This window comes from Oenanthe melanoleuca, chromosome 9, assembly GCF_029582105.1.
Source record: "Oenanthe melanoleuca isolate GR-GAL-2019-014 chromosome 9, OMel1.0, whole genome shotgun sequence".
Lineage (NCBI taxonomy): Eukaryota > Metazoa > Chordata > Aves > Passeriformes > Muscicapidae > Oenanthe > Oenanthe melanoleuca.
The window spans coordinates 18,709,986-18,737,593 of NC_079343.1; the positions used below are offsets into that span (position 1 = coordinate 18,709,986).

Sequence of the window (27,608 nt, forward strand, 5' to 3'; positions counted from 1 at the left end):
TGATGAGAAGAGAGGAAAGGATATTCTGTGGCAGCATCACAGGGGAGGATGTGGAGCACAGTGGATGGGGATGGCATCACTGCTGCTTTGCACACTTGGCCCTCTCTCACAGAATATGTGATGGAAGCAGCAGAGGTGACAAGGGGACAGGAAACTGCAGCACAGGTGCCTGGGGATGGCAGCCCTGCAGGGAAAGGCTCCAGAGCTGCACCCACCTCTGCTGCAGCACCACTGGGGTCACACTGGCTCAGAGAGGAAAGGGATGGATAGATCTTTCCTAAACATCCAATCCTCACCTCAGAGTTTTCTGTTTGGTCAAAATTAAACCAACCAATCTGCTGAGGTCCAACAGCCCCAGATTTAGCCATATATTGCAATAAGCTGCACCAGCTCTGCAGAGCCCCTCTGGATGTCACTGGGGATAAAGAGCAAAGCAGTGAAACCAGATATCCATCAGCATTAGCAGACTAATAACAGTGTCTCACAGGAGGCAGGGCTGTGACTTATCCCTCTCCTCCAGAGCTTCCTCCTCATTCTGCAGCCAGGGAAGCGAGGCACAGCAGTGGAGCTGGTGAAGGAGATCCCTGTAACCACGGGATCATCCTGCAGGAGCAGCTGGCCCTGCAGAGGCTGCCCAGCCCAGCCCAGCCCAGCCCAGCCCAGCCCAGTGCCCTGAGCCCAGCCCAACCCAGCCCAGCCCAGCCCAGCCCAGCCCAGGTGCTCCTGCAGGAGCAGCAGAGCACACCCTGAGCCTGCTGGGCTCGGCTCTCAGCAGATGTGCTGCCTTTGCCAGCCATAGCCGTTCCTGTCATATGCTGAAATTAACTTCTCAGACAAAAATCTGCTTTATTGGGAATGAAAATGATCAGCAGACCCATCAACACAAGCACAAGTGTGTGGCCGGCAGGACAGCAACAACATTTGTGATTAAGCAGCCTTTCCCATTGTTCCCTTCCTCCACACATGATAATTTAGTTATGGTGCCATTTTTCCAAGGCAACTAAGTGCACATATTTTTCTCTTTTTAGTTGACTGCTGCAGAGTGGCTACACTTGAGAAAATTAGTTTTTATCTTTTTAATAATCTAATTTTCATAAACCTTTTAACGCAAAAACAAAAACTACTTAATGCACAGCAAGATAATTAATATTGAAAATAGACTCTGCAGGGGAACTGTAGTACCTGCTGCCTTGCATTAGTCTTCCAGAATAATGAATTAGCCAGGAACTTTAAGTAAGTTTGTAAGAACAATATAAACAGTACCAACACCAACACCACTTTCACTTGATTTAGACAGATCACATCAAGAAGCTACTTAATATGTTGATAGCCTGACTTTGAGAATAACTTCACCAGTGTCCCTGCTGGAAATGCAGTGACTCTTAAAAAACAAAATCATTCATATTCAGAATTCCCACTCTAGAGGTGACAGCAAAAAATGTAATTACTTACATGGCCTGAAGAAGAGAATTTGCCTTTTCCCTTACCCACCAAGCCTTAATGGAGTGAGGGAAGGTTTGCAGCTGGAACACAGAATGGGCCAGACCACCTCAGCTCTGCTCCCACCCCTGGGACAACAATTGTCCAGTTTGGAGCAGGATGAGGCTCCCTGCTGCCCTAAGGGAGTGGTAAAGCTGGATATTCCCTTTCCTAGCAAACAGTAATTTTGTAAATATTACATTTTATGTTATATGTATATATTATATAATTATATAATATTTATATATATAAAATATTACAGTAAATAGTACATTTGGGTTTGTTTTTCTTTTTTTTTTTTTTTTTAGAGTGTGGGGAGAGACAGCAACTAATCCTTTCTGCTGAGCACACCTAGCCCTAAGCAATGTCACATCATTCATTAATGCTGAGAACCAGGCACTGCCAGCAGAGACTGAAAGGGCCCTTAAATGCCAAAAATAACGTGTGCACTTACAGAGCACTTAACACCTTCAAAGTACTGTACAAATATTAACTAATTATTTAAGGAAATAATTATTTAAGGAACTAATTACTGACAGCAAGAAGTTTACTGCTTTTTCTGAGCATCAGGTGTATGCCAGGGATCCTTTGAAGGACCCTGATGAATTTGCTGGGGCTGCAGCTCTCTCTGGGGGGTTAGTTGCTGATGTGTTGGGGTGGGAGCCCAGCTTTAGCTTGTCTGGCCCATGGGAGGATGCTCAGCTTAGGAGAACCCAGTGACAGTGTCCCTGTCCTGCACCCATAATTCACAAGGGACCATTTCCAGAAATATCCCCTCCAATCTCTCTGGCAGACCAGATTCACAATCTGCATGATTAATAAATGTGCACAAAAAGTTTTTTATCTGCCACAGTTGCAGTCACTTCACAAGGGATTGCTCAAAGATGTGAGGTTAAAATCCTGTGCTGGAATGGGAAATGGTGGGAGGGGAATCAAACAAGAATACAGATTTGTTTAAAGCTCATCAGGGAATGATAAGGATAGGAAAAAAATCAGAGTGAATTAATGCTGTCAAAGGGTTTAAAGGGAATATGAAAGATTCTTATTGTATGAGTATCAGGGGAAGACAAGCACAAATCCTAGACAGACGAAATGTCCATTAATTAGTAAACTAAGCTGGTATGAAAATAATGATGACTAGAATCTGTCTTTAATGAGACAGATAAAAGAAATGTGAACAATTCAGAAATGAGGAAAAGCCAATAAAATACATTTTCTTAGTGGCATATTAGAAAATACTTCAAGGAAAATGAGCTGATAACTAAATCAGCTGATACATATCAGTCTATATTATTGGGGGAAGTGGTGAAAATGCCATGCTGCAAGTGATTATTCCTCCTAATTAGCCACCAGAAGAGTAAGAATTGACTAAAGAAAAGGCTATATAGACACTTAGAATGAGAAATAAATTATCCCAAACACTATTTTCTGAATATGTGCCTAATACCCTTTCTAAACTAATCACCATTGCTCTGGAAGGCAGTGAAAGTGAGGAATACAAAAAATGGGACAGGGAATGGCATAGGGAATGGGACAGGGAATGGGAAAGGAAATGGGACATGGAATGGGAAAGGGAATGGGATAGGGAATGGGAAAGGGAATGAGACAGAGAATGGGATTGGGAATGGGACTGGGAAGTTTGCACCCCAGCTTGCTGTACAGGATCCCAGCATTTTGGGACAGAAATCACAATCCAGTATTTTCTTGCATTGGTACAATAATGACAGAACTGCCAGTTAGCTGAGCCCATAATTCTATGTAGAATTAGCATAACAGTGCCCCCCAAATACCAATTTTTGGAGGTGTTGACACATCCAGCCACCTGAGAGATAACTCTGGTCACAGGTTTTTGGCACCTGAGAGCTGGGCCCAGCAGCACAGAGCCTCTAGCAGCACTGGTTGAGCAAGAATAAATCTCAGCAGACAAACTTGATTGCTTTTCTGATAGAAACAGCAAATTAACGGATGAAGGGAATGCTGGAGCTGTAATATATTTGCATCTGAGCAGTGTATTTGATACTGTGCCTCATGAAATCTTTCTAGAAAAATTAATTTGAATCAGCTTGAAGATGAACACTGTCTTCTTAATTGAAAATGGGCTGGAAAGCCATAAAGAGAGGCTGACAGGGAGTGGCAAAGCATGGAGCTCAAGATGAGGAGACTGCAGAAGAGCCACAAAGCTTACTCTTAATTTATATTTAATTTCTTCACTGTTCATCTAGAAATGGTGAAGGAAACAACATTTTAATAAGATATGCAGATGAGATGAAACTAGGAGGAAATGGATCCTCCACAAAAGATGCAAACAGATCTAGAGAGAGAAGCAGCTGGGTCAGGACAAGATAAAATGCATTCAGGGTTAGTTACAGAGAAGGAGACTATGACCAGTTTTCCTGTTTACTGGAACAAACAGATCATTAGTTTTCATTGGTAGGAGGAAAGGAGGTTTGGGTTCATAATTTTGCATGTCTGTTTCTGTGGATGTGAGTGCTGAGAGCCTGAAGGCTTATGAAAATCCACTTCTACCCCAGCATGTACAATTTGGATATTTCCTAAGTTAGTGACATGAGGCAGGATTTGACTTCCACATGGGTGACATTTTCAGACTGCAGTCTTCAGGACAGATGTGCATACTCAATAATACTTGCTATAAAAAATCATTAAAAAATAAAAAATTAAAAATAATTTTTAGACTTTGCCTGCTAAATATCTGAAACAGAGCAGTAGGTAAATTCCATCTACTCTCTTCAAACTTGTGGGCATAATTTAGAACCCAGCTAGAAATGAGCTGTGGCAGCAAAAAGCAGTGAAGTTTGGGGCAGGACAGGTTCAGATCACCTTTGTGCTCCTCTGCTCTTTCTTCACCTGGAACATTGTGTTCAGTTCTGGGAAGCTCATTAGCAAGGAGATATTGAAAAATTGTAGTGAGTTCAGAGAAGAGTAACAAAAATTATCAAGGGGATAGGGAGATTCATTTATAATGGAAGATTAAAGGAACTAAATCAGTACTGGAAGAACTGAATCTGTAATTCACTCAGAAAAAAATGGCTACAGAGAGATGTTACAGTGCTGAAAGGTATGAATGCCAAAGACAGGGAAGAATTAAGTGGAGGGGGGTAAAAGGAAGTATGAAAATTGCAATGAGAAAGGGAAACAGATTAAATATTCAGAAAGGATTCCTGACAAGGGAACTCCCATGTGTTGCAACCCTGGAAGTTAGTGAAGAAAAAGCCAGATGTGCACTGGAGGGTGACCACCCAGTCCCCCACTGGGCCAGGGGATCACTGTGCTGCCCCCTGCCCATCCTGGGATGGGCACAAATGCCCCTCTGGGGGTGACATGAGAGCCATGAATATATGTATGAATATGTATGAGACTATTGTTCACTGTGAGCTGAGGTGACAGTATAATTTCCTTCATATAATTTCAAATTTCCTCCAGCGAGCATTTGTTCAGAATGGAGAATTTGGATTCTGGTCTCTGGGCAATTTTCCCCTTGATTATCTGAGAGATTTAATGCTTGGTGGTACTGTGGGACCAGAGACACACAGAAATTTTCTTCTCTGTGTAAAATTTCCAGTTCAATCTCCCACACTTACACTTGTCATCACTCTACAGAGGTGCCACTGAATGCTCTGTGCCAACAGCATCAAACTCAGGGCAGATATCCTTATCCTATTGCCCAAGCCAATACAGATCTCCAGGATTTCAGCCACCTAAGGATTGTGTGGCTGATGCAACACAGCAGCTTGGGTTCCTCATCTATTTTATTTTATTTCATAGGCAGTACTGCTTCCACCTCTCAAATATGGATTAAGTCAAGCCCAAGCCTTGTACTGACCAGTGCAGCACAGTTTGCATTATTGCACATGTGAGCCCACTGGTTTTGTAAAGCAGCATATGAGCTCTCTGTTTCCAGAATGAGACAATGTTTTAGCTGAGATCAGCTCTTATGTGTTCTGCATCACCTATGCTCTCTTCAGGGGTAATTTTCTGTTCATTAGAAAATGTAGTTTGGCCCTCCCCCACTCCCAATGATAGTTAATTAAACCAATTCATGTGCATAAACCACCTTCCATGAATGACTGAACAAAGGGAAAGATTGGATAGCTGCAGATCAACCTTGGATATAAGCTGATAGACCAGAGGAAAAAGTGGAGATTAATTAAATTAAGCATCTTTGGGAGTACTGTTTGCCCTCACCCAAAAAGTAGAAACCTAGGAGAAGGAAACACACTTTTAGAGCAGAGAGCTGAACCTTCTGCCTCTTGCACCAGGTGAAACTCCTAAAAAGAGCACAGGGAGCTTATCTGGAGGGGAAGCACAGACCTGCCCTATGAACCAGGGGGGTGAGCTGTGCCTGCCTTGTTCCCAGCAGCTGTCAAGTGTGAATTCCTGCTCTCTGCAGAGCCGGAGATGGAGCCAAATAAATGACTTTGTATCACTGCCATTTGTATTCTGCCTCCGGATACTTTGGTTCCTCTTGCTTTGAGTAATATTTTTTCAACCTTGTCTTCCCATTAAAATTTCCTCTTCATTAGAGAGCATTTCAATATAATTTCCTCCTGAACTGAGCTCAGGGTACAGCCCAACTAATAAGAATTGCATGATCTGCATTATTATGCACACATAATCCATTATAATTGAATCTTATTCCACTTTAATTGCACATGTTTACAAACACTGCAACAGATTATGTATTTTAGTTGATTGTGCCATTAATGATTGAAAAGTCAAAGCTATTTTGTGTTAAACTCATTTTTGGCTTGCCTAACAAGTGAAACTGCATAAAACTTCTGGAGAGTCACAAGATATATTTCTAACTTTCTCTGTTTTATTTTTTAAGTGTTGAGAAGAGTTCTCCCCAAACTGAAGCCATGCATCTTTAAAATTGCAACACTTTGTATCATCCAAACCACGCTCAGTCTTCCAGAGTTTGGCAGGGTTTTAGTTAAATGCTTGTTCTTGGTTGAATTTGGAAGCTAAAGGTACTTTAGTGACACAGACTTTGTTGTTTGCCATGATTTACAACAGCCCCACCACCCACAAGCTGAGTGCTTCTGTATTTCCAGGGAAGAGCTTTACACCCACAGCTCACCCATTTCTGAGCAGGCTGAAATTTCTGAGCATTTCTGAGCAGTCCCCCATTGCCTGAGTGGGACTTTTGCTTTTGGGCAGTGAGATAAGGTCAGCAGATGCAGAATTATTTAGGAAATGGACCTCCTGAGACTTCAGATACCAAAGAGAATTGGAGAATTTGGCAGCGCTCTGTGCTGTTTTGGTGCAAGGTCAGTTAGATAAGGTCAGGCAGGATGTTAAATCTAGCCACTGCCTACTTTGTCATCACGTTTTGTAACAGGAACAAGGAAGCCTGATAGACCAGAATCCCCAGAAGAAAAACATACAAAAAACCAAGTCAATATTTTTTACCAAGATTTATAGAAAATGTACTTCTTTTTATGTGTCTTTTCTCAGATACATTAACCCTGTCTAGCTTTAACAGAGATAGAAATGCTTTATCTGTGCTCTGTTCAGCTTTTCCTCACTTATGATTATTCTGCTGCTCTTTAAGCCTCTGTGCAGGGCATTTCCTCATCCTAAAATCTGTCCTTCAACACTCTGCTGAAGATACTGACAGGACCACCAATTTAAAGCCTCTTGCAAAGAGTCCTCAAAACTAACAGCAAATTTTTTTCTCACTGTATCACAATTCCAGTGGGTTTCCCTTGAGCCTCCCCTGATCCAGAAAGTCAGCAACTGGGAACTGACTTCATAGCCCCAAACATGAATATTATCTTGTTTAAATTACATTATAATTTGATAGAATATTACTATGCTAGTGAAGGAGAAAGGGTTTGTCCTGAATGGAAGGCAGGTTTTGGCAGAAATCAAAATGCAGGTGATGTGCTCAGCATCCTCAGGATGTGATTGTTTATGTCTTTGACAATAAATAATACATCATAGGCACTGACAAATGGAGCTTCACAAAAGTCTTGTGAAGTAAATCAGCAGCTATTATCCAGGACAGAGAAGGAGATGGGGTATAAAAAGGTTAAGGAACTTGACCAAGAGGATAAAGAAACCTGTGGCAAAGTTCAGCTGCTGGGGGTGCCCTGGTCTGTGCTGGGAACCACAAGCCCTTTCCCTCCCAACTCCCTTTTAGCTACCAACTGCAAAGAAATGGCCACTAATAATGCATTTGGATACTAAGTTGTCAGAAGGATGTGAAACCAGGAGATAACTTAATGATTTTTATGTTCTCTGATGGATTTACAGAGAATCTCAGAGGCTTTAATTTGGACAGGCTGGGTTCTGCCATGCCTTATTGTTTCAACTATTGGATTTTTGATAAATATAAACCTCTCCAGTGGGACTGGGGATCTGAAGTGCTTTAGGGTGGACTTAAGAAATATGGCATGATTCTGTGTTTATACCAGGAAGGCTTTTGTTTTGTGCTTTTAGGGATTTGGGCAGGAACCGTGCCCTTGTCATTAATTGTTGTCCATTATGACTCAGAATGAACTTGCTGCATTGTTTAAACTATTTTCCAAGCATCACAAGATGTTCAGACATTTTGTCTATGTTGAAGTGTAGGTTCTGTCCCCCTCTACACAGCTGTGTAAGATTCTGGATTGGGGGTGAGCTGATAATGCAGAGGTGGTCTTGTAGATGTTTATGTCTACTATTATTTATGGCAGTTTGCTGTGATTTGAAAATACTTTGTGCTGAACCTGGTTAATTCACATAGGCAGGATTTCATTGCTCTAACTGCCTTATCCTTTCTTCCTTCCCTCCATGGATGACATCCTGCTGCCTTAGCCATGTCCAGATCTGTACTCCACAGCTCAGTGCAAAGTGGCCAAAACCACAGTGGGAATTTCTGTCCAGGTTTGCACTCAAGCCAAGAATTCTTTTGTGCTTTTAGGGCAGAGGATGCCAGCATGCCCTCTGTAGTCAGGACCCAGTGCTGAGGAAATGCTCTGCTCTCCTGTGAGGAGAAGTGTGGCAGAAGTGAAAAGCATCACTGTTCTCCCAGCCCTTTCAAAGCAGCCCCTGTGGGAGCTGACATTTGAAGGATTCCTGCATGTGGTGGTGTCAGCCAGGGGAGCCAGGACCCAGGAACAGTGGCTCACAGGTACTTTGTGAGGAGCTAAAGCTTTTGTTTGTGGGGAGCAGCTCTGCAGAGCTCTGGAAGGAGCAGCTCTGCAGCTACAGAGGAGCTGGGACAAGGTCAGAGCCTTTAGAAAGGGCAAAGAGAAAACAAACCATGCATGCACTGCCTGTGTGCATTTGCATGCATGTGCTTATGCAAGTAGGTCCGTAGCTGTAATTAACTCCTCATTCCTGGTGCATTTGGAAAACAAAGTGTCAAGCTGCAGAATACACTCTCCTCCTTGTGTAAGCATAACTACATAAACCTCAAAAGAGGAAAGAAGAGGGATTTAAAGCGCTGCAAAAGGCTGTATTGAAGCTGAATCCCTTGCAAAATCCTTGTGCTAAATCAAACCTGCTTCAGTTAATAAGCTCATACACTCCTCCATCATACAAACTGTTAGTTTTACACTCTCAGTACTAAAATAAATGGTCAAAAGTATTATCACTGTTTTTAACCTGGCAAAGGTGTTTGCTATTGTCCTGAGGTGTGTCAGCAAGCTTCAGGGCTGAAGCAATTTTTATGCCTGAAATTTTGTACATACAAATCTCTGGGGGGCAAAAACAAAACAAAACAAAACAAAACAACCTAGTTATCTGATGAGTTGGCAAAATCTTAACTGGTGTTGAGCAGCTGGAGAATCTGGAAAGCACATCAGACTTGGAGTCTGTGGGGGAAAGAGGAAATTCTGAGGTTACCAGAGTCTTGCCATTAAAGGAACAAATTAAAGGGAGAGGTGAGCAGGCAGAGCACTTCAAAGATGGAACAGTCTGCAGACAAGAAAGTGTGTTGATAAGGCCATTAGAAGCCAGCCAGCAGAGTGATTAATGGAACAGAATTGCCTTTTGGTTCGTGGGACTAACAGTCAATTGCATCCCAACGGGATCACCAGAGATCTGAGCACACAGGCCAAGCCATCGCTGAAAATCTGCATTTATTCTCACTGTCCTCCCAAATACTTCTCCTTCCAGCAAATACTGACAAGCTGAACTTCCCAGATCTACTGGGATTTTAGTGGGCAAGCTTGGTGGAAGAGGAAAAAAAAGCAGAGAAATGTGGAATAGGATTGGTGGCATGCAGAGCTTGAAGAAAATATCTAGGAGTTCACTGAGTGGAGCCCTGGATGTGAGGACAGCTCAGGTCCCAGCCCCAGGAATTCCCTGGAGTCCTGCAGTGCAAACCCCATGGCCAGGGAGGGAGGTCCCATCTCAGCAGAAATGTTTTGTGTCCCTGCTGGGCAGTGCTGAGAGCTGTGGAGCAGCTTTGAGCTCACACCCGGAGCAAATGGAGGGGCTTTCAGGCACCACAAATACCCAACGATTAACTCAGCAGGGACTGAAATAAAAGGAGTGTCATGCATGGAAGAATATTTGGCATGTTTCCAGGTCTTAGCAAATACAAAACCCCATCAGTCTAAAGAAGCATTAGGAGTTTATGATGTGGAAATAACTGGCTGGTGTGTGACGCATTTCCAGCTTATGGTGAGCCATCTATTAGAAGAAAATGTTTTAGACATTCTGGGGCTGGACTCGAGCTCCCTGCTACAGGCCAAATGCCACGGACATGAGGTGAGTGTTTCAGAAACAGAATATCCTGCCATGTGCAGAGAGGGAAGAGATTAGGGAACATTAGGCATAATTACTTCTCAGCTGTTCAGTGCTCAGATGAGGTGAGGGGGGAAAGTCTTCTGCAATAGATGAGTTCAGGCAGCTCCTGTCTGCTTGGTGATACCTTTGCTGGCTTCCTCTCACTCTGAGATGCACAGAAACCTTTTACAATTTGACCATTTGACTTGAAGAAAGCGCTCAGAGGAAAAGGGAATCTGCCAGAATGGCAGGAGTGAGTGAACTCTTCTCAGTGCATCTATTTTAGCAGCAAGGAAAAAAAAAGGGTGACTTAGTCATGTGCAACAATCAAGGTCAGCATGACCTTGGGTTTGAGCAGCACTCCATCCTCTCCAGTGGAGTCAGGGAATGCAGAGCATTCCATGGACACCCCCTGGTTTTACAAATATCTTCAGCACCAGGAAGAATGCTTCCTGTACAAAGGAGCAAACCAAAACACAGGGAAATGCCCAAGAATCCAACAGCACATCCAGCAGTGACAGACTGTGATTGCCAGTGCTCTGTACCTGCATTCTCCTTGGGAGTAGGCTGGGAAAGAGGATCAGTATGTCACTGTCAAAGGAGGGCAATGAATCCTCCATCACCAGGGTAACTCCAAAGGTACCCACAAGCATACAGCAATTTCCTTAATGGGCACTTTCTGAAGAATGTTTCTCTAGAGAAGTTAATCACTGGAAGAAAATCTCAGGTAGTTTCAGCAGGGCAAGTCTCTTCCTTCCATGACCCTGGAGGTGCAGGAGCTGCCTCAGGGTGTCTGCATTCTTCATGGTGCTAGCAGACCCAGCAGAGCACCTCTGACTCTGAGAAATGCTGGCTTTCATATGGAGAATTCAAGAAAATGGAAGCCAAAACTCAACTCAGTCAACCTGAAAAATGGGCCTGTATCTACTTTTTTTTTTTTTTTCCTTCTTTTAAACACTAATTTTCTGTCCTCTGGGTCTTTTTAATACTTCTCTCTGCTATTTTTGTCAAAGACAAGATTTGTGCTTTTTATTTGGCACAGTCTTTTCAGTTCCTCTGGGGAAAAAGAAAAGAAAGAAAAAGAAAAAGAAGAAGCTTTGGACATATCAGCACCAGCTACAAAGGACTACAGGGAAGGTTTCTCTGCTGGAGAAACTCTATTAGGTGGCACACAGCACCAAAGGAAGGGAGGTTTGGTCCAAGCTCTTTACCTTTGGGCAGGCTTATTTTCCTATTTTTAACCCTGTGACATTAAGAACCTTCCCAGAAGTGTTCACTCTTCTCTCCTGAAGTACCAGGGCTTCTCAAATGCATGTAGGATGTGGACAGTCACACACAGACTTGTTTCCATTTCAGACAATTCCACTTGGACACAGTGCATTTACTCTTCATGGCCTTTATGAAAGGAAATGTTCAGACATTTGCAGGAACAGAGTCCCTTTTGCTTCCTGACTTGCATATCACGGTAAATTTATGGACTTTACAAGTACCTTCATGCTCAGAAGGCAGGATCTGTTGCAGGATGAGTTTTAATGCAGAATCACAGAATGTCTTAAGTTGGAGGGGACCCACAAGGACCATTGAGTCCAGTTCCTGGCCCTGCACAGGACACCCCAAGAACCACACCCTGTGCCTGAGAACATTGTCCAAATGCTCTGGGAGGTCTGCAAGCCTTGGGGCTGTGACAACTTGGCTGGGGAGCTTTAGTCACTCCTCTGAAAATGTGTCAAGAGGTATTTTCGTGGGCAGCATGACATCCTAGCCATGCCAGCTAGCCTGCTTTACATGAGCTAAAGAGACATCTACTTTGTGCCAGCAGAAGGACATTTCCCCACGAGAATGGTGTCATTCTGCTGAGAAGCATCACTGTGGCATGGAGCTGTGGCATTTTCCAGCAGATATGAGCAAGCCAAAGTACCAGGGCAGCCTCACCATGTGTCATGTCATGCAGCAGCACAGCCCTGACCTGGCATCACACCCCTGTGCATTGGTGTGACTGCAGGAGGCCAGACCTGGGCTAACACAGCCCTGCAGGGCTCATGTGGTTAGTCTGGGGCTGAAAGAGCTGCTGGCTCTCTGCAGGAGCTGTGCCTGTGAGTCCTGAGAGCACTGGGCTGTGAGCAGCACTGCAGCAGAGCAGAGCCCTGCCTGCAGCAACCCTCACTGCAACTGCACCTGGGGATGTAAAAACCCTGCCTGCAGCAATCCTCACTGCACCTGGGGATGTAAAAACCCTGCCTGCAGCAACCCTCACTGTAACTGCACCTGGGATGTAAAAACCCTGCCTGCAGCAACCCTCACTGTAACTGCACCTGGGATGTAAAAACCCTGCCTGCAGCAATCCTCACTGTAACTGTACCTGGGGATGTAAAATCCCTGCCTGCAGCAATCCTCACTGCACCTGGGGATGTAAAAACCCTGCCTGCAGCAACCCTCACTGTAACTGCACCTGGGGATGTAAAAACCCTGCCTGCAGCAACCCTCACTGTAACTGCACCTGGGGATGCACAGCCCCTCCTGCAGCAATCCTCACTGCACCTGGGGATGTAAAAACCCTGCCTGCAGCAACCCTCACTGTGCCTGGGGATGTAAAAACCCTGCCTGCAGCAACCCTCACTGTGCCTGGGGATGTAAAAACCCTGCCTGCAGCAACCCTCACTGTAACTGCACCTGGGGATGTAAAAACCCTGCCTGCAGCAACCCTCACTGCAACTGCACCTGGGGATGTAAAAACCCTGCCTGCAGCAATCCTCACTGCACCTGGGGATGTAAAAACCCTGCCTGCAGCAACCCACACTGCACCTGGCAGCAATCCTCACTGCACAGGGGGATGCACAGCCCCTCCTGCAGCAATCCTCACTGCACCTGGGGATGCACAGCCCCTCCTGCAGCAATCCTCACTGCACCTGGGGTGCACAGCCCTCCCAGGGACGTGGCTGGGGTCAGTGCTGTTCCCTGAGCAAAGCAGCAAGAGCTGAGGGTCACCCACTGAGGGACTCAGGAGGGAAAAGGAGAATTGCCAATGCTGAGCTATTGCCTGCCTGCTCCTGCTGCTGCTGTTTCCTGGGAGTTGAGGATCAGACCAGTTCTATTTTCAGGATTTAGATAAAAGTTTCAGTCACAGGTCATGACTCCCTCAGCTCCAAGGGATTCTGAGCATTTTTCCTGCGGGGTGGGAACAAGAGAGCAGCTGCTCTGCTGTGCCTGCCAAGCTCTGTCCTGCCTGGCTGGAGAGCCCAGCTCAGGGAAAGCTCTTCCCTCATCCAGAGGCCATAAAGATGCTGACACCACAAATGTGCACACCAGGATATTCATGCATGGTCTCCCAGAGCTGGCCTTCATACATATTGTCTGAAGTCTCTTTTCTGTGCCCTCCTCAGACATTGCCTTGCAAGGCACAGGATTTCACACAATTACTGCAAAACTGGAGATCTCCTGGCAGGAGCAGAAGAACAGAGGGCTGGGAGAAGGTTCTGCATCACTGAGCTCAATTGCCTGCAGTCACAAGCCAACATTTCATAGGATCCCCTTCACCCAGCACAGTTGTTATCACAAAACTGGTTTTACCTAGTTTACATAGTTTACTTTCTTTACCTCCACCTCTTTAATGCCTCATTCTTCTGATGGCTGGAAATCTTCCCCAGATTTCCAGCCTTCTACCTATTTGTTCTTGTGTCAATGCTGTTTTTGAGTTGAAATAGCTCTTCCCACCTCCAGCCTGAGCCCTCCTCCCCCCTGCACTTGCAGACAGCAATGACACCTCTCAAAGCCATGGAAGGGAAAAGCTGCATTTGCTGCACTTCTCTGCAGCTGTTTCTTGTTTCAACAGACCTTTCCTGAGTTTCTGTGCCAGGACTGGCTGCCTGGTGCTCCAGGTAAGATCTTATCAAGCCCTGGAGCAGGGATGTTCACACTGGATGTCTGGTGCATCATCATAGATGCACAAAGTCTCTTGGGGCATGCCAGAACATCTGACTTCACTTTTTCCTCTATCATTTCCAAAGGATAAGCCTCATTTCACAGAAACAGTGCAAGTCAGGATTCTCTCAGTGCCCAGCCCTGCCCTTCATGTGATCACATCCTTCTTCACACTTTCATCTTTCCTGCTGCAGCCTTCAGTCTATCCCATTTTTAAAATAGTTTTCTAAACTTCCACTATTGTGCTTATCCACCCTGATTTCATCTCAGCCACAAATTTTGAAGCATCTCCTTTTGTGCCAGGAAAATTAGAATTATAAATGAAATAAATCTCCCCCACCAACCCTCAAGGGACACCAGGGTCACCACTACACCCCAAAATTTCCAAAAATATACTCTCTGTAGTCCTCCAGACAGTTCCTGCACAATTCTACTAATCCCTGTTTTCTGCAGTTTGACTAATCTTGTCACCATGTCAAATACACTGTAGAAGTCCAGAGAGATTAGATCTACTGCACTGCTTTTGTTAAAAAAATCAATTATCCTATCAAATAAAATCATCAAATGCATTGCTTTGGTAAAGCTTTGCTGCACTCTTTCCTTTAAGAAGAGGTCCTTTCACTTCCTGAAGTTTTGTATAACTTTGAGGTCAGACAAACCAGCCTTTAGTCACATAGATCATATTTTTCCTTTAAAAATATACTGAGTACTACACAAAGGGGTGACAGGAACAGTGACAAAGGGGTGACAGGAGCAGTGCCCCATCTGGAGCCACATTCTGCACAAATTGGCTTTAGCAAAACCACAGCAGAAAAGCACCTGACCTCCATTACCAGCCTTTCTACCTCTTTTAAAAAATGTTTTGGCTTTTTTTTTTTTTTTTTTTTATTCTTTAATTCAGAAGAGGTTTGAAAGTGTGCTTTTACAGTGTCAAAATACAGACTCATGGGTTTAGGAGTCAAGCAGACCAAGTTCCAGAAAAATAATGTAAGACAGATTTTCACAAGACCCATGGAAACAAAATGCTGAATCTTCTCCTATGGCAGTGAGGAAATCTCTTCCCTAAAAGAGGCCAGAGAATTTGAAAGTGCATAGAAGCAGATGATTAGAAAGGAAAATAAAATTGTGAATATTACATGTGTTTTGTTTGGGTTTGATCCAAAGGTTTCTGGATGGTGCAGGTAATGGGCTATTAGCTGTTCACAGCCTTCTGGCTGGAGATCTAATTTTTAAGCATTTCTGTATCCTTTGGTCACCCATGAGAAAGGACCTGGGTTTGGGGACCTGGTGGGCTCCCATGTGCCAAGTTATCCATATTAACTTATTTTCTCTCCCTGTTTCCCCTCCTCCCTTCATCCTCCCCACTGAGGAACTCCTTGTTCCTGCCTCAGCCAGGGCAGCTTTTCCACTTGGCTCCCTGAAACCTAATTTGGGTGATGTTCCCCCCCGAGGATGACCAGATGTGATTGCAGTGCCAGCTTTTCACACTCTGGTCTGTGAGGAAGCCCTGAAGAGATCATGAACCCACAGAGGTTCAGATTATTGGGGGAGGAGGACAGGGCACAGCAGACCATGAGCTGGAGGGTTTCAGTGCCAGAATTGTGGGGTTTGCAGGTCAAATCACATCTTTATGATTTTTTTTCATGTCCTCCTGCCTGAGGAAGAGTCCATCAGTCACTGCTTGCTCCTCTACCCTCCTTCACTCAGCACAGCCCTTGGCTGTGCTCTGCATTTCCTCCTCTCAGTTTCAGCATCCACTGGGACTGTTCCAGTGGCTGCTGAGACAGATCTCCAAGCCAGGCTCTGCAGGTCTGCAGGAAGCTAGTTTTACTAGTTTATACTGCACACACACAATAAAGATGGCAAGTTAATGAAAATTAAGAAAAATGAAGGCATTTTACTTGAGCAGCTCTAGGACCATCTTAAACAGCCATGCATGGGTAATTTACCTTGTACTGCTATTAGGAAAAAGTAAAACGGTCAGTGACTGGAATTAGAAGAGAAAATAATGAAATTCAAACATGATTATTATCAAAGACAGGCTCTAATAGGATACTAGAGTCCAGATAAAAGTTCAGACAAATTTGAACTTAGTGGCAAAAAAATCCCCACTTAAATTTCCGTTTCACAATGCAGTTTTATGAACTTAATAAGGAAATTTTAGCAAATATGATTGTGAAAAGAAAAACTCTTGTCATAATTAATCCAACTCAGAAATTGGATGCCAGCAAAGGGGGAAATTTCCTTCTCATTTATATTCTTGTCAAACCACTGAAATCAGAAGAGCTTCAGGAAAGTTTAAGACTTCCTTTATAGAACTATATTGCTTGACAGTAACAGGGCTCATACTTACATTTAGATGGTTCTCCCATCATACCCAAATATTATTGACTGTTATTATTTAATGGATAAAAGATCTCTGGAGAAAAATCCAATGTCAGGATTGAAGTTTTTCAAAGGAAAATGCATTTGTATATCTGGAGACAGAAATTAGAGCAGACAGTACTACTTATACAGTAAAGAATATAACAGAAATATCATACCAAGTACATAAATGTAGAATCTTGATCCTCTATGTCATTAGAAATACTGATACTAAAAATTAATAGCATGAAATTCCTTCATGTCAGATATTCCAAGGAATATTCTGGTAACTAAAATATTGAGAGTTACTGAAATAAAGCACATAAATAACATTGGGCACACAATGTCTTTTTGTTCAGTGCCTGCACTGCTCTTGACACAATAGAGTTCTGGAAAGGAACTGAAAGGACTGAGCTGGTCAAAGTAATTAATGCACATGATTGTTTTCTCTGCAAAAGAGAGGACAGAAAAAGCACATCTGCTTTTGGACCCAGAATTGTGTTCCTCACTGTGGTGTGGGAGAGACATCCCTTGCAATCCATCCAGTCACACTGGGCTCACATCAATGTTCCCTCGTGCTGTCCTGCCTTCAGCCCTGCCAGATTCTGTGGCACTGGCACAGGTGGGAGCATCTCCATCCTCTGCTCTGGATTTACACAGGTGGAGATGAGAGATTAATCATGTCACCATTTCTTTCCCCCTCTGATGGGTATAATTTTGATTCCTTCTGTCTTGAAATCCTGTCTTGACAAACACTGAAGTATCTCCAAGCTCAAATGCAAATGCAGCCCCTATTTTGGTTCTGCCCTGAGTTTTCTGACAGAGACGAGACACACACAAGGGCCCTGCTCTGTCTCTAAACAGGTCAGTTGCCTGTTTGGAGCCTCTCACACAGATAATTTCAAGTCCTGCAGGCTCTGTGGAGGCAGGAGCCCATCACTGGTGTAGGGTGTGAGCCTCTCATACCCACAGTCTGGGGAAGTTCCAGAGCTCTCACAGCTGGGAAAGGCTGTGCCAGGCTCAGGAGGGAAGCCTGGCAAAACAAATCCCATCCAGGACCTTCCCTGCCATCCCCAGCACCCTGCCAGTGCTCCTCTGCAGCAGCCACACCACACAGTGCCCACACATCTGGACAGAGGAAACCAGGGCTGCACACCAGGGAGCATCTCTCACACTGGGCTGTGCCTGCACAGCCTTCACAGCTTCAGAGACCTCCCTGCTCACCTGGGCTTCCTGGCCCTTCAATCCCACTGAACCAGAGCAGAGGTTCTGTGTCAGACTGAGAGGGAATGAGGTTCTTTGCTAGTTTGGTGGATTCCCCCAGGTTAGATTTGGGGAGACATGTGAGGATCAGTTATTCACCTCTGCCCTGCAGATAGCACAGCCTGTCTGCAGAGCCAGGCAGGCACTCCAGGGAGTCACCTTTGCCTTCCTGAGGAACTCCATTGAGCTGGCTGCTGGGGGTTGAGCCCTGCTCAAGCCCACCAGGCTGGCAGGGGTTAAAGATCCAGCTGGGATACAGGGCAGCAAGCAGGAGCCAGTGAGCATGGAGGCAAAAAGTGGGGGAGTTATTTTAGTCATCTGTGCAAAAATAATAGTGATTCTGAGGGGGAAAAAATCCAGGTAAATAGACATGGTGTGTGAGATAAAGGAGACCCTGGGGATGTTTGTTCCTGCAGTACCAGATCCATCATGCTCCCTCCAAAGGGTACTGCATTTCCAGGGACTGGGGTTTTTTACCCATTTACTGCACCAAGAGGCATTTTAAATCTGAGCAGGGAAATCAAGTGAAGAAAAGCATCCTTCTTGCAGTGGCTGTGGGTGGGAGGAGAGGGGATTAGAGGAGTGAGCCAAGGGTTAGAGCCACAGGCTGTGCCTGTGTGTGCCTTTATCCTTAAACACAGCCCAAATGCATCCCCAGGGCCTGATCCTGCAGCACCCTGGCCACAGTGCAGCTGGGTCATTCTTGCAGAAGTACAGATCTCCTGGGACTGTTTTTCCAGGTCTGTTTTATTCCCACCATTAAAACATCACTGGTTTCTGTGGTGTGAAGCTCCAGCTGGGAGCTGCTGCACCAGGGGTTTGTGTATTGTTGGATATGGCCCCTCACCCCAGTAGGGATGAACTCCACAGCTTGTAATGCATCTTCTGTGCCTCTCTCAGAGGCCAAATTTCGAGTCAAGGTGACTTCTAAGACTCCGAAAATAGAGCAAGTACAGACACAAAAACTTAAATAATCTTCTTGAAACTTTTCAGGGCAGAGAAAAGGTCAGATTACATGTGTATCTGTGGACAACTTGTTCCTTTTGTTGTTGTTGTTTTAAAAACTCATGAAAGTGGAAAAATAATGAAACATTACTTCAATACCCATAATGAGTATAAAATCATTTCAAGCAGATGTAAACAAACACCATTAGGTAATTAAAACCAGAGATGACTGACTGGCTAAATTCCTCTGGAGTCCACTTCAGCTTTTGGTGATACATTGAAACTTTTGCATATGCAGAATTGAAAAATTCATCAGACAGGGTGGAAAAAAGAGATCAGTTTTATCAATGAAAAAATGTGTGTTTATGCCAGAGGAGTATCCCTGTAGCTGGTCTTAAAAGCAAAGATTTATCCTTCTGCCTGTTTCCTCTTGGAAAGTCTCTGCTTGGTTTCCAAGCCATTTTTCCTAACTAATTTATTCCTAAACACATCCTGTGCCCTCAGCTGCAGTGGTGATGGGGAAGAGGTGGCAGGTTTGTACAGGCACTGTAGGATTTTCTTTATGGGGAAGGAATAACTTTGTACAAAACCTGTATAAATGTGGGAGATGTATGTTTGGGACCAAATGTCCTCAGTGGTATAAATCCCAAACAACTCTACTTCAGTAAGTATAATCAAATCCCTCTGGTCACTCCACAGGAAAACTGAGAAGAGATTTTGAGCTTTGGTGAATATTTGGTGTTCACAAACATAAATCCTGTGCTGGTGGATTTATGTGCCACTCTAAGCACCTGCTGCAGAATATAGATCAGGAAAATTAAAAAGTGGCATCTTGTGAGGTTTCTCCTGTCCCTGCCAGCAGGCATTTTCTCCAGACAGGCTGGGTTTGAACCCAGCCCAGCAATGTCCCTCCTGCTCCCTGGCTGCACCAAACCCCTGCTTCACCCTACAAACCTCCCCCATGAGAGTCTGTGCTGTTCCCAGAACAGCCAAAGGACATCAGGCATTGTGCCTTCCTGAGTGCCTGTGGGAGATCACACAGCACCAAACACCCTGCACACTGTGGGGGCTTCTCAGGCAGTTTTAGGTTCTTGCTCTTCTGAATTTAAAGTTCATCAGCAAGACAGCAGCAATATAAGCTGAGCAGGACTGAATTTCAGTCATCCTGTTTCAGTTCTCAGGCAAAGCTCACAAAGGAATTTACAAAGGCAGAGGATTATTTAGTTTACAAGGGGGGAAACTGAGGCACAGTGGTACAAAACATCCTCCCCACAGTCCTGCTCCTGGCCTGGCCATTTACCTGTCTGCTTCTCTTATTGCTTCACTGGAAACTCCCTCAGTGGGCCAGGGCAAAACCCCTTTCCCTCCCCATTTGCACACTCTCTCCATAACTGGCTCTTTCCATCTGGATCTTTCACTCCTGGAGTGCAGAGCTCAGTGTACAGCACCAAATCATCAAAGAAACCCAAAGAGGCATCTCACTGATGCAAAGGACCTTTCAAAAGAGAGGGAACAGAAATAGAAGCATGAGCTTCATCAGACAAGTGACTATTCCACCAAAGCAAGGCAGCAGCAGCTGAGTAAAGAATAAAAAGAAGAACAGATTAAAGGAGATATTGAATCCTGAAAAAATGAGAGTTCTGCATAGCAAATGATTTGCAGGGTGGTGGCAAAAAAAAAGGCAAAAGAATTATGTAGTAATATCTTGCTAAAGTTGCTGGAGAAGTAATATTAACATAGGAATAGGAAAGTGTGGACAGAAAAAGCAATGAAGAGTTGGAGAAACAGCCAGGCACTGTGTGTAAAATCTGCCAGCATCTAAGTGGCCAATTTGGTGTTTCTGTGAAAGGTGAATTGCACAATGCTTTATCTGTCACAGAGCAGGGAAATCACAGCAGTGTCAACTGGAGCAGTGCTTCAGGAAATTATTGAACAAGCCAGAAACAACCTCTGATCATGGCATTCCAGGAGAGGAGTAAATCCACAGAATTGCACACAGGGCTTAGACCAACGTGGCCTGCAAATGTCTGAGCAGTAATCCATTGCTTAACAAATGGGAAAGCAGCAGGCAGCAATTGCTGCTCAGCAGAACTGCTCAGAGCAGGGAACCATCTCTGCCCAAGAGTCTCACCCAGTGTCAGCCTGAGGAGCACTGCTACTGAGAGCCAGGCTGAGGAGAGTAGAACTGCTGAAGTGTGAAATCCTGCTGGAATTACTCAACAATCACACTGGAGACTGGCCCCAGCAGCTGGGTGTGCATCCTCAGATACATATTTTACCAGCCTTGAAGCAGGAAACATTCCCTGGGCCCAGCAAGCAGCATTGTGTAAGCACCCTGTTTTGTTGGATTCTGGTTTGTTGCTGTTCAAACTTGCAGTCAATCTCCAGTGATTTGCTGAAGAGGATTGGGCACACTGGAAATCATTTAATTTCATCGTCTCTACCAAAAGAATTCAATAGTTTACACAACCCATTGTTGTGAAAGATGATCAGTGAGCCTGGATTTCCCCTGCAGGCAATCACAAAGGATGCCTGACCTGTATCCCTGTGGAAAGCATAATAAAATCAGTGGTGTGCCCTGTTTGCACCAGCAGAAGCAGTCTAAAGAGGAAAAAAGGTTTATTCTGGTGTCTTTGCTGATAGCTGTCTTAGATATGTTCCAACCCTGCTGCTCCTCAACACCTCAGGACTAGACCCTGTTGCAGTTTGTGAAAGCTTTGATGTTTCTGAAAATTAGCTCTGCTTTAGGATATATTTGCTTTAGGTAACATCCTGACTGGCAAGTATTAAATAATTGGCACATCTAGAAGTGCAGGAAAACTGTGAGCTCTCAAAGGTGGAATGGAAAGTTAGGGAAGGAAGAGTTAACCAGCCTTTATTTCTGCCAGTAACTCTGTTCCCCATCTGCCCCCATGAAGTATGAAATGCAGCAGATGTTTGATCCTGATCTATCAGCCTCCATATACATGAAGGCTGAATTAGTGAAGGAGAAGGCAGAGGAATGTTTGCCAGAGAAGAGCAAGAAGATTTCCGACACCTGGGCAACTTAATGGTGGCAGATGGCAAAAAGCTGAAGGCAAAGGGAGCACCAGCAGCTGGTGCACAAATGGGGAGGAGAGAGGCCTCCTCTGAAACTGCACAGGGAGAATTTAATAGCAGCAGTTCTGTAAGAATGATAGTGTGAATATACAAAGAGGAGCCTGTGTTTTAATTCAGACAACTATCGTCAAAAGTACCGATGGATTGTCAGCCAAGGAGATTTTCACAGCAAGAAGCCATCTATTTGCATCAAACACTGTCAGTCTGCAAAACAGCAGCTTCTGGGTCATTTAACACCACTCCAGATGTAGTTATTTTCTCTTAGGCAAGCGGCTCAAAAAGAGCTGTGCAGGAAAAAGGCAGAGCTGGCATATCAAGGGGGACAATCAAGCAGCATGTGGAGTGATTAGGCAGTCACTGTGATGTAACTCAGTTAAATGAACACTTGGTGTCCTGTGGTTCTCAGCACAAGGCTGCAAGGCTGTGGGCAAACACGGGGTTGCATTCACACAGGTGCTGCCTGTTCTGCCACAGGATAAAAAAGGAAACCAGGCAGAGCTGTAAGACTGGGGACTGACATCAACAGGGTTTCTTGATATTGTTTTCATTTAAATGACAGAGGTGAGATTAATGCTTGCTGCCAAGATAATTGTTAGGAATTTATCTCCTCCCACACTGGACTCATCCTTATTAGGGAACAGCTGCCCTCTGCAAAATTCAGGTCTGAGCTCCACAATGCCCAAGAGTATCTAGCTGTGTAGGGCAGAATTTGGCCTTTCTGGAGGATCCTTTTTCCTGCTAGACTAATTTTCAGTGACACTGTGATTATACATCCTGGGCACAACCTGTTTGTTACCTGTTGTGCACACCACACCTGCAGCCTGCCAGGCTAATGCTGCACTAAGCACTGACACTCTAGAGACACCCAGCAAGGAAGAGTCATCAACAGATCATTCCTCAATTCCTCTAATACACAATTCACACCAAGTATCTGTGGATTACTGAGACTGCCTGCTGCTGTTTCAAAAAGACTCAGCAAGTGGGTAGAAGGAATGCTGTCTGCTAGGTATGCAACTTCAAAATATCCTCCTACTGTTCCTAGAGAATTTGTGACCACAGGAGGAGAAAAGGTTGTTGTGTGTGCAACCTGAAGCTTCGATTATATCGTGTCCTTTCTTTTGCAAGTAGAAATGTGTATCTGTAACTGATAGTTACACTTTCTAGTTATGTATCTATCAAATTCCTGTTATGGTGAGGATGACTCATAATGCAATTATGCATTAGTTGCTCTGCTCATTATATTATTTGGCTTACTGTCAGCATGCAAACAGCAAATGTCCTGAATTCCTCCTGTCCTTCATCCTCCTTGGCCATTTCCTAAGTACATGCTGGTCAGAAACCAACAAAGGCATTTTATATTGTTGCAACTCCTTTGCAAGCAAAGGGTTTTCTCAAATAGGGTCCACTGCTGTTCAGCTGGGCAGCAATTTCCTCTCCTACAGAATAGGATTTTCCTGATGGAATGCAGAGTGAAAGCACATGTGAGCCCTCGGCTTCCCTGGACTATCCTACTGTGCAATGTTCATACAGCCCAGGAGGACAGAGAATTGGCATACCTGTGAGGAAAGGGGGAGTATGGTGGAATCTCTCCCTAAGACTGAACCATGTTAACTGATCATCCCCAGGAGATCTTTCTGGTCATTCCCTGCCTACACCTTGAACAGTTAATTCTCCCCTTCAATTACTGCCCAGTGTAAGAACCTTTCCTCTCCATTCAGCCATGCAACTCTCACAGGCAGCTGTCACCTGTTGACCCCAAGTCTGAGTGACTTTAACTTGCTGTGAAGGACTGAGGCCCTTGGGATCCCCCTGGCAGAAAGGTCCATGGAGGAAGGGGAGCTGGGGGAGCTTTTTATGAATCTTCTTATAGTCAGCATACACAGCTGGGGACCTGTGAGCATGGGTGGCACCAGCTGCTTTAACCTGGCCTTGAACATTCTTGTGTCCAGTTCAGCACTGAAAGCTCTCAGAAGATCGTCATCAGTCAGGACTCCTAGACCTGGGTGTCTCCAACCAGAATCTCATGTCTCTTGAACTGCTGTGTCATCCCACTTACAAATCAATGACACAGTGAGACCCTTACTGAAACAGAAATTTAATTCTTGGGACAATGAGAACTTTTGTTTTTTTCCCTTTTCTTTTTCTGCCTTAAGGCGAATGAAGGGCACATGAAAGATGCAAGACAGGTGACATGAAAAAAATTTCTTTAAATTATTTAGAAACCAGGTGTTGCTCAGTCAGCCCTGCTATCAGTCAGCATGTAGCTGCCCACCTTGAGATTCCTGCCTACAAAATTCAAAGTCCCCTCTGCTGCCACCGGTTCTGGGAGAAGCCTGATGTGCTAATAATGCCCCACTGTAAACTGAGAAACAAAACTGGAGCCTTGAGCCCCCCTCCAACCCAGTGACTGTGTAAGGAGCAGTGGCTAAATAGGGAAAGGGAGAATGTCCAAGAGCAACAGCAAGTGTGGCACGGGGAGGCACAGAGAGCAAAGGCAGCTCTGTTAGGAGCAGGACTGATTCAGAAGTTAACATCATGCTCATGGTCCCTCCAGATGTCCCCATCTATGGCTGGCTTGCACCAGCAACAAGCTTGCTGTCACTCAGTTTCAGTGAAGGCCAGTGCAGAAGGAGGAGAGAGCAGTGGCCCATACTGTGCACAAACACTGATTTGCAGCTTGGTGAAGCAAATGTGCCATTAGTGCTGTCCTAACCCTTTCCTTCCCAGGATGTGAGGCAGCCATAGCTGGGGTTTACTGTGATCTGCTTTCCTCCTTAGTCCCTCCCAAAACCATTCATTTCTGGGATGTCTTCTGAATGGTATTTTCACTTAGACCAAAGTGCTGTGAACCAGGTAGTACTAAAAAACCAGGCAGGAGTGGAACAAGCAGCAAAAGAATTAAGTCCCCACTTGCTCTGCCCCAGGCTGCCTTGGCTCCAGGATGCCTCTCCAGTCCCCCAGCCCCTCTGCTGCTGGCAGAGACACGTCTGTGCTGGTGGCTCTCACTTTTGTCCACTAGGGACCAGACTGAGATCAGCAACACCAGCGATAGCAGATGTTAACAAGCCTTTCTGCATCTTGACCTGGGCTGGTCCTTAACTGACCACCAAGAAGAGACTCCAAGACCTCAGCAGAACACACATGTCTCTGAGCTGGGATTTGGTGATTAGCACAGCTTCACTGAAAACAGCAGCGTCCTGTAGCATCCCTCAGCACCTCTCCTCCCCACATCGAGGCACCTCGAATGCTGTGCTTTGGTCTCATTTCTTCTGCCCACCATCATCCCAGGTGCTGCTTACTCAGAAATTCAGACTGCGAGTCCCCGCCATCTGCAAACACTGTTTTGCCATTTGAGAAGCGCGGTGTGCATCTGTGACTCCGTGCATACAAAGCACGGCGCGGTCCCTCCATCCCCCTCGTTCTCTTTATGCCACAGCTGCCTCACGGAGTTTGAAGAACTTTGAGCTTGCAGTCGCTCCTCGCAGCGAGCCCTGCGCCAGCCCGGCTGGCGGCGGGGGCGGATGCTGCTGCTCCTCTCGCTGCTCGCATCAGCCGGCGCAGCCACGGCTCCTTCCATCCCCGCCTGGGATTTTCTCCTTACTTTCAAAACAATGTGTGAAAGCCTGCTCTGCAGAAACAGCAGCCTCAGTAAGTTCAAGGATGACTGAAGCTGTTTCCTCTCGCAGGGAGGTTTGAGAACTACGGAGGGATGAATGGAGTGAGAGCTAGCGCTGCACTCCGAGCAGCCATCCTGTTACAGCCCTGAACAAAAGCAGGAATGGCAGGTCTAGCCTAGGTTAATAAACCCTACCGAGTGCATGCCTAAAAGCACCACGGAACAGCCTTAAGTCAGCTGAGAAAACTAATTTCAAGCATGGCTGTCTAGTGTGCCTGTCATTCCTATCATCCCTCCGAACTATTTCGGACATTTTGAGCAGCGAGTACAAAGCGATGAGTTAGCAGGGGTTGTGACATTAATGGTCCGAAAAGGTTTCGGCGGCGGCAGGGAACGATGACAGCACTTAGCAAGCGGCGGCACTCCGGAGGATCCCGCTGGATCTGTGTTTGCTGATAACCGGGCTTCGCCTCGGAGGAAGATGTGAAGCTCTCGGAGGTAGGACGGGAACAAAGGGAGCTGTTGCTGCTCGGTGCCTGGGAGGGGGCGCTGGCTTGGGGCAGCCGGGGTGGATTTGGGGACAGTCCTGGCTTTTATGGCAGAAATGCCTCCAGGACAGCCTGGCTCGAACCTCCTGCCTGCGGGATGTGCATTCCACGCAGTTCCTCCCGCGGAGTGAAATACACAGAGGTCATGCGAGAAAACACTTTGCTCCTTTCCTACCGAGCCAGCCGGGCTGTTTCTGAGATGGGAGAGGGGAGATCGGAAAGCTTCCCTAAAATAAAAGGGGAAGAGGAAAGCTATGGAGCCTGTAAGCTGAGGGAGACATGCTATCAATGTGTAAAATGTGTCTGGAGTGCCACCGATGTCATTTGAAAGGGGGAGAACATTGGCGGGGGAAGGTGGTGGGAGGAATTTTCCGGGTGAGAGACTCCTTAGGTTATAACCTATGGCAAAAGAAGGCGTGATGTGCCCATCCATTTTGCATAATCAAAGCTTTCTCTGCACTGTTGGCATTGTTCTGCTGGACGAGAAATGTAGTTTCAGGCAGAAAAAGGCACGATTTCCTCCCGTGTCACTGCCAGCCCCCTGACACCCTCCTCCCCTGAGAAACCAGCGTGGGGAAGGATGCACACGATGTTTAGGTGGATGCTGAAGGGACTGTGAGCAAGGGCTGGGGGGAGACTGAACACTCAGGATAACAGGAAGGCTTCCCCTTGAAAAACCTTGCTCCTCCCCAGCCAGGAGCCCAAGAGGTGATAGGAAAAGTTAGAAGCCTCGTGTACTTTTTTATGATGTGCCTATTTAGCATCACTAGGCAGGAAAATATCCGAATATCAGAGTCAGGTCTGCGTGGCCAGGCAAGGCAGTGGGGTCTGCACAGGGTCCTGGGCAGGGCTGGGCTGGGAGCTCCTTGTTTTGGGAGTGTGACCCTCGCCAGGATGAGCAGCAGGAACATAATGAATGAAAATCATATTTCCATGCATATGCAGAGCCCTTATCATTTGGTGTGCTTGATCCGAGTGTGATGTTCCCTGGGTTGATGAATTGTTTCAACTTGTTCATTAAAGTTTCATTTCCAAACAACAGAGAGACTTCAGAGTGAGTGGTATTTAGTAACAATAAAATGTTCTGCCTGTGGAAATGCTTCTCACAGGACCCATTAAAAATGCACTTAAAGAAGCTGAGAGTCATGTCTTGCAGCAAGAGGTATGGAGTCACTTGCTGTGCTAAATGTTAAAATTAAGGTTATGATACCATTTTAAATCTACTTTAATGTGGATGTCACTAAGTATGCTTTACAATACGGTTGTCAAAAGCTCACAACTTCGAGAATTCTGTTAGACTGATTGTTTTCATTAGATCTTTATCAGAAAAAGAATTTCTACATAGCAGGGACTTACCAAGTAATTTGAATTTACTCGTCCTAACTAATGTTCTCTTTAAGGAGAACTTCAGTGTGTTATGCTGCATTGTAAATTGGTTGTGATACAATTCATTTAAAAACCAAATACCAATGACAATTTAACAACAAAAGTGCTAAATGCATTTAGTCTAAGTGAATACTGGTTGTGCCAAAAAGAAGCAATATTGGATCAGGAATGGTAAGAATTGCTTTTAAGAAACATAAATATTTCCCATTTGATCCAAGCAAGAACTTTTCAGTTAACTGCATTACTTTGCA

The 27,608-nt window shown here is 45.2% G+C and overlaps 1 protein-coding gene across 5 annotated transcripts in view; it reads left to right on the plus strand.

Moving 5' to 3' along the window:
• Positions 1-27,608, plus strand: part of LOC130256778 (calcium-activated potassium channel subunit beta-2) — a 128,876-nt gene that overhangs the window by 16,400 nt on the left and 84,868 nt on the right. The window contains exon 1 of one of the 5 annotated variants that reach the window (XM_056498750.1): positions 25,843-25,921. The exons of the other annotated variants lie outside the window; for them this stretch is intronic. The gene's annotated coding sequence lies outside the window, so the exon portion shown is untranslated. Of the gene's footprint in view, positions 1-25,842; positions 25,922-27,608 lie in introns of those variants that run through there. 5 annotated transcript variants of the gene reach the window in all.